This window comes from Phoxinus phoxinus, assembly GCF_949152265.1.
Source record: "Phoxinus phoxinus genome assembly, chromosome: 5".
NCBI classification, from domain to species: Eukaryota; Metazoa; Chordata; class Actinopteri; order Cypriniformes; family Leuciscidae; genus Phoxinus; species Phoxinus phoxinus.
This window is the reverse complement of record NC_136880.1, coordinates 39,532,726-39,538,725: the sequence shown is the minus strand read 5'-3', so window position 1 is coordinate 39,538,725 and position 6,000 is coordinate 39,532,726.

The window sequence follows — 6,000 nt, the reverse complement described above, 5'->3', positions numbered from 1 at the left end:
TCTCTCTCTCTCTCTCTATCTCTCTCTCTATTGTTCACTCTGATTCGTAACGTAAGACTCGCATCAGTGCTTGAATCGTTCATTCAGAGCGTGTTTCCTTTTAATATCTTAATGTAGGCTGTAACATGAGAAGAATAAAATACTGTTCTTGATTATTAAATGACTGCTAAAATATATAAATACATGAAATACTAATTTTAAATTAATTTGCGTATAAAGCCTCTGCTAAGAAAAACAGTAGCCAACGTAGGCTACGCTACAGAAAATATCGGCCTATATTACGATAATATTATTATCACTACTAATACAAATATTATTAATCTGCAAATTCACTTCCTCTTTTTAAGTACTCTCTCAAAGTTCTTTGTCTCGATCTGCTGGACTTTCAATGTTTCTCTGTAAGACTTGAACCGTTGACCGACACCTTTTTCCGGTCACATGATTTCAGCACCATGGACAGCGACACGTGACCAAAATACCCAGGCTTCTACAACAAAGGAAAACATAAATGCACTAGATATGAGATGGCCTATATCTAAGCAACATCACAAAAGCATGAGTGCAGTTGTTCAGAATATCTATTCATAACAGCACAATTTTAAGTGTAAAATTGCTTTTAAACAACAGTGCAATAAACAAGAAGTTAATGGGTAACTTACATTTTAGACAATATAGCCAGTCATTTTTTTTTCTTTCTATTTTTGTTCCACCAATGAAAATAGCTCCAAACAAAGCCAAAGCAGCAATGCCTCTCTCATAAAGACCGGCACTTTACGCCTCCTACTGGTGCATTGATTTAACCAGCTGAGAAGGTCAATGGGGGATAAAAAAGTGTCTAACATATTTATTTATATTTATCATTATGGTATATAAATACAGTAGGTAGTTCAAAAGTACATACATACAAACATTGTAATATGCAATGTTTTGTTAGTTCGATCAAAACGAACAACTGGGATTTTTGCCATTTTCAAGTTATTCTGTACTTTATAACAAATCCATCAATTAAAAAACCCACTGAGTTGTTGTTGTTGTATTTAAGTTTATTGCCATATCAGCATCGCCGGCTATTACATGGCATTACACATAATTGAATACAAATTAAACATTTAACAACAATAGCATCATAAATACAATATAAAAAATAAAAATTGTAAAAGTTTTTCTGGATCCATAAATGAGTCCTTAAAAGTGTGTCCTGATAAAAAGCGCTGTTTTATAACATAAAAAATTGGGCAGTGCAAAAATATATGACTAGTTGGCACTACCGTATTGATATTTTGGTGCTTCTTCACCCTTAAATAAATGCCCATGAGTCAGCCTAGTATGGCCTATCCGACACCTTGTATATACAACTTGGTCTTGTCTTGATTTAGACATTACCCTATTCTTAACCACAGAATTTATTTTTAATTAATTTGTTATTTGACCCTCCTCTGAAACTCCATTAAGCCTCTTCATGAGCAGACAGGTGCAGTACAGTATACACCAATGCACCAACTCACGGTCCATTACTGTCTTTTAGTGTTCAATCACATGAAATAACACTTATGTGTGATGGGGAGTTGGTGATCGCTCTGCTGTAACTGCCATGTTCATGCCTGTGTGTATATTTATGTCTGTGTTTATTTCATAAAGATAAAGTCATTGTATAAAAGAATATGCTTGTATTGTGTGTCGAATAACAGATTTGTTCTTTGCTCCTGGGGCGACTCTCATCCCAATAGCAAAGACGAATTGAGTGTCACCCTACTTTAATAATGCATCTCTCCCAGACTGATAATAACACCATTTATTTCAGAACCAATCCATGCTTTTAATGAATGTTTCGACAGAAACAAGCTCTTCATAAATGATAGCCGCCCAGGTGTCAGCGGCATAACCCAAATCTCAATAATGTTTGTCCTCAGCTGCCGCACTTTGTCATAAAACAAGGGCTTGGTGATGTCATTTCCGCCCTTGTGTTAAATCCATAAAACTAGGAGCACGGCACACAATGGCAGGTTGAGTTTTCAGCAAACAGGAATGGCACACTGTCACCATGGTGATGTGATCCTGGGATGACATCAATATTGGTTTACGAGAAGGAAGAGAAACTCTGCATTTTCCCCTCTGTTTGCTCTCCTGCGTGGAGAATGCAGTTGCTTATCTGTGCACATAATCCCTGTCGTGTTCGTTTGACGGCTGCGTTATTGTTTATATATGGGTCGTATTAACCTCTGGGATGGTGCAGGGTAGAGGGGGATCAAGGCAAGCTGACCCACATTCAAATACATTTGGATCCGCGTGCATCTGTGCTGATGCATGCATTCAAACTCGCTTTGAGCAGTGAGATTGTATTGTGGTGTTTGTTTGCATTTACTGTGCGTGTAAATACCCTCAGGGCTGTGCTGGTCCATGTCGACCCAGATCTGAGTAATTACACATCAGAGACCAGCGTCTGGAGTAGATGAGAGATTTAGCTGTACACACCACACAAAAACAAACACACATTAGTTCATATAGCTTCATTTTGAATATAGACAGATACAACCAAAACCAATTGAGCAGCTTAACTCAATTTTTTATTTTTAATATATCAAACACACATTCTCAGGTAACTTGTTTTGACCAAATCCTGCACTCCATACTTTATTGGACATTCAATTGATATTGCTGACCTCTGCAACAAAATCATTTCATTGCATAATGCATGGAAGATGGGTTTTGGAAATTGGAAATTCTGAGTTTCCAGGTTTTCAGCATAAGGTAGAATCACATGTATTATTTCACAGATGAGGCAATCCCAGAATATACTGCAAGAAAACTAGATATAATTTTACATATTAAATGTATGCCGTTCAAAGGCCTTTTTATCTTTTTAAAGTCTTTATTTGATATAAAAAACAACATTATTTGTCAGGTTTCTGGTGCGTTCTAGTCAAAACACATGAGGAAGTACTGATTTGAAGTCTTTAATAAGAAAACCAAAATGCAGGAGATCACAGGAGAATACAAATGAGCATACTCTACATAAAGACGACAGAACAATGAACGGAGGAAACTGAGGGCTTCAATACACAGAGAGTATTGAGGTAACTAAGGCCCTGTTTACAACTGGTATTAAGATGCATTTTGGTGGATCGGATCACACAAGTAGACAAGGGAGACACTTTTACATCGAGGGGAGGGTCTATTTTTTCCAGATCTTTAAATCTAATGGATGAAATAAGCTCACACAATTTACATATGAACACAACCGGAGAAAAGATACGGAGACAGCCGCAAGACCAGCCGAATGCTGTGAGTGTGTGTTAGAAATCAGGAATGTTGAGATAACATTGTGCTTGGTAAATTTTTCGTCTTAGTTCAAAAGCAAACTTGGGTCTCCAGCCAAACTTTAATACTTGTCTGGCTAGCGCTTCCCATAATGTTTACGCATTAAGTCAGTAGGTCGAGAGTAGACAGTCTTTTGTGGCTGGTCGAACACATTTGATCACATGAAAGTTTACGCTACGAAAGCAATCCGCTCGAATGTGTTTTCAACTACCTCTGGAAGGAATAAAAAAAAAAAAAGACAAGCTCAAAATGTTTTAGATCCTGTTTACACCTGTATTTAGCATCATCCACTTGTAATCCTATTGTGATCCTATTTTAAGAAACAGGGTCCAAATGAACAACAGGTAGGAAACTAGGTCAACTACAATGACAGGGCAAACAGGAACAGGGAGAACAGGCTGACGAAAACCAGCGGGACGATGGACGGAGATGACACCAGTAAAGCTGCTGGTGAGACTGAGGGCCAAGGTGAAGCCGGAAGGAAGGCGGAGCCAGAGAGAGCAAGAATGGGTGGAGAGACGGAGCACAGCAGAAGTCCGTGGCGCAGGCAAAGTTACTTTGATCATCCGGATCCGAGATCAGTGACGTAGATCAGTCGGAACTGGGAACACTTCCCATAAACCCTGATGTACTTGGTACATCATAAAAAGGATGGCGTCTACGCTAATATTAGTCTCTCTGTTTATCCCAAGGTTCAAAGCAGTCCGGATCTGATGAAGGACCTGCGCCTGGACATGACGACAACGCAGTCCTGAAGTGTCACAAGTCTCTCCCCTGTGAAGGCCTCCTTCCCTTCACCTCTGTACAGATAAAACGTTGCCGGGATAATTCCGGTTCACGTGGCTATGCGGAAGCGATAAAAAATTCTGTATTATACATTTTTCAAAGCTTGTACCTTGGAACTTATTTCATAGTTTGCATTCTCGAGACACCAGGCACTGTTTTGTGCAAATGAGCGGCCGGATCGCATTAAGGGTTTTCTGTTAGAACGGTGTTGTGTAAGCGGCCCCTAAGTTAATAACTAATGATCATTGCGAGGAAGTGAATCAATCAAACTAACTTTAGCTGGACAATAACTTTAATCTAGAACTGCTGTAAAGCCAAAATAATCTCTGTTACTTTAGTTTCCTATTATCACTGTAAAGCTGCTTTGAAACAATCTATAGACCCTTTTACTGTTTGTACACACTGATGACGTAGCAACGTATGCGCGCGCATATTGGCAACGGAAGTATGGCTAGAATTAACAGTGTGTCAAGTGGGCGCTGCAGACGCGAGCATTTTTTATTATGTCCTCGCACCAATCAACACGTTTAATCGCCTGCAGCCACAGGCGCCGCTGGTTCTTCTGAAAAGGCCGTGATCCTGTCGGAATCCTATAAAACTTAAGCCCCTTGGTGGAATATCGATTAGTGCAACCGTAAACGCAACATCCAGACATTTTGATGCTGGGAAACCGTTTTGATAAACTTTCGGAGTTGCTAACACGTTAGAGCCAGTGGGGAACAAAACCACTTCCGTTGCCAAAATGCGCGCGCAACTATTTGATCACGTGGGCTGTAAAAGGGTCTATATTGTAAAAAAATGCTATATAAAGGAAGGTGACTTGACTTGACGTGTGACCAAGGTGGAGCCGGAGGAACGGGGGAGCCTGGTGGAGCCGTAAGACCGATGGTCCAAGGCGGAGCCGACAGGTCGACAGGCCAAGGTGGAGTGGCGGGATCGACGTCTGGAGGCGGAGCCAGGGGATCCTCTTGACTAGGCGGAGCTGGAGACCGGAAGACCAGAGGTTAATCCACACAGTAGAGTGGAGTCAGAGGAGGAGCCGAGGGGCTGAAGGGAACCAGTGTACATGGGGTCGGCGGACTGGCTGACTTTGAAAGAGGTCTATGTAAATGTTCCAAAGCAGTTCTACGGGTCTCATTTGAGTTAGCGTGCTGCCTTAGTGGGCAGTGGACAGCAAGGATTAGCTCACTAGGTTTTGGAACAGAGCAACTGTCTCTGTGAACTACAAAACAGTAGCTATACGAGCTCTGAATGTGTAAGTGTGCAAGATTGTGCATTTGTTTGTGTCCAAACATAGGCAGAGTGCTTTGTAGGAATTATTGTAACACTGAATTGAGAAACCGTACACGTTTTTACCCTGGAGAAAGAGGTGGGCCATGACTAAAACAGCTTTGAAGGATTACAGCATTGAAAAAGTCATATTTTGGAAAGAAAACATGAGCAATGGTGTATAGACAGATGTTTTCTTCTTTGCTAATCTTCGGGGGTTTTGGGGAGGGATGAAAACAAGGGCTTTAGCACAAACAGCAGAACAGAAAGGCTCAGACACACACACACACACACACACACATCTGTCTCTATACTCTCTGCTCGAGGTCAAAGAATAAGCAGATTTGACTGATTAATGTTGTGCACTTTTATCTCTCTCTCTCTCTCTCTGTGTGTGTGTGTGTGTGTGTGTGTGTGTGTGTGTGTGTGTGTGTGTGTGTGTGTGTGTGTGTGTGTGTGTGTGTGTGTGTGTGTGTGTGTGTGTGTGTGTGTGTGTGTGTGTGTGTGTAAAGGCCCGTTCACATCAAGAAAGGATAAAGATAACGCTAACGTTCAGCTTTGAAATAATAGCGTAAAATAACTTCCGCTGTAGTCTGTATCAATGGCTGTGTACATAGCATAAGATTG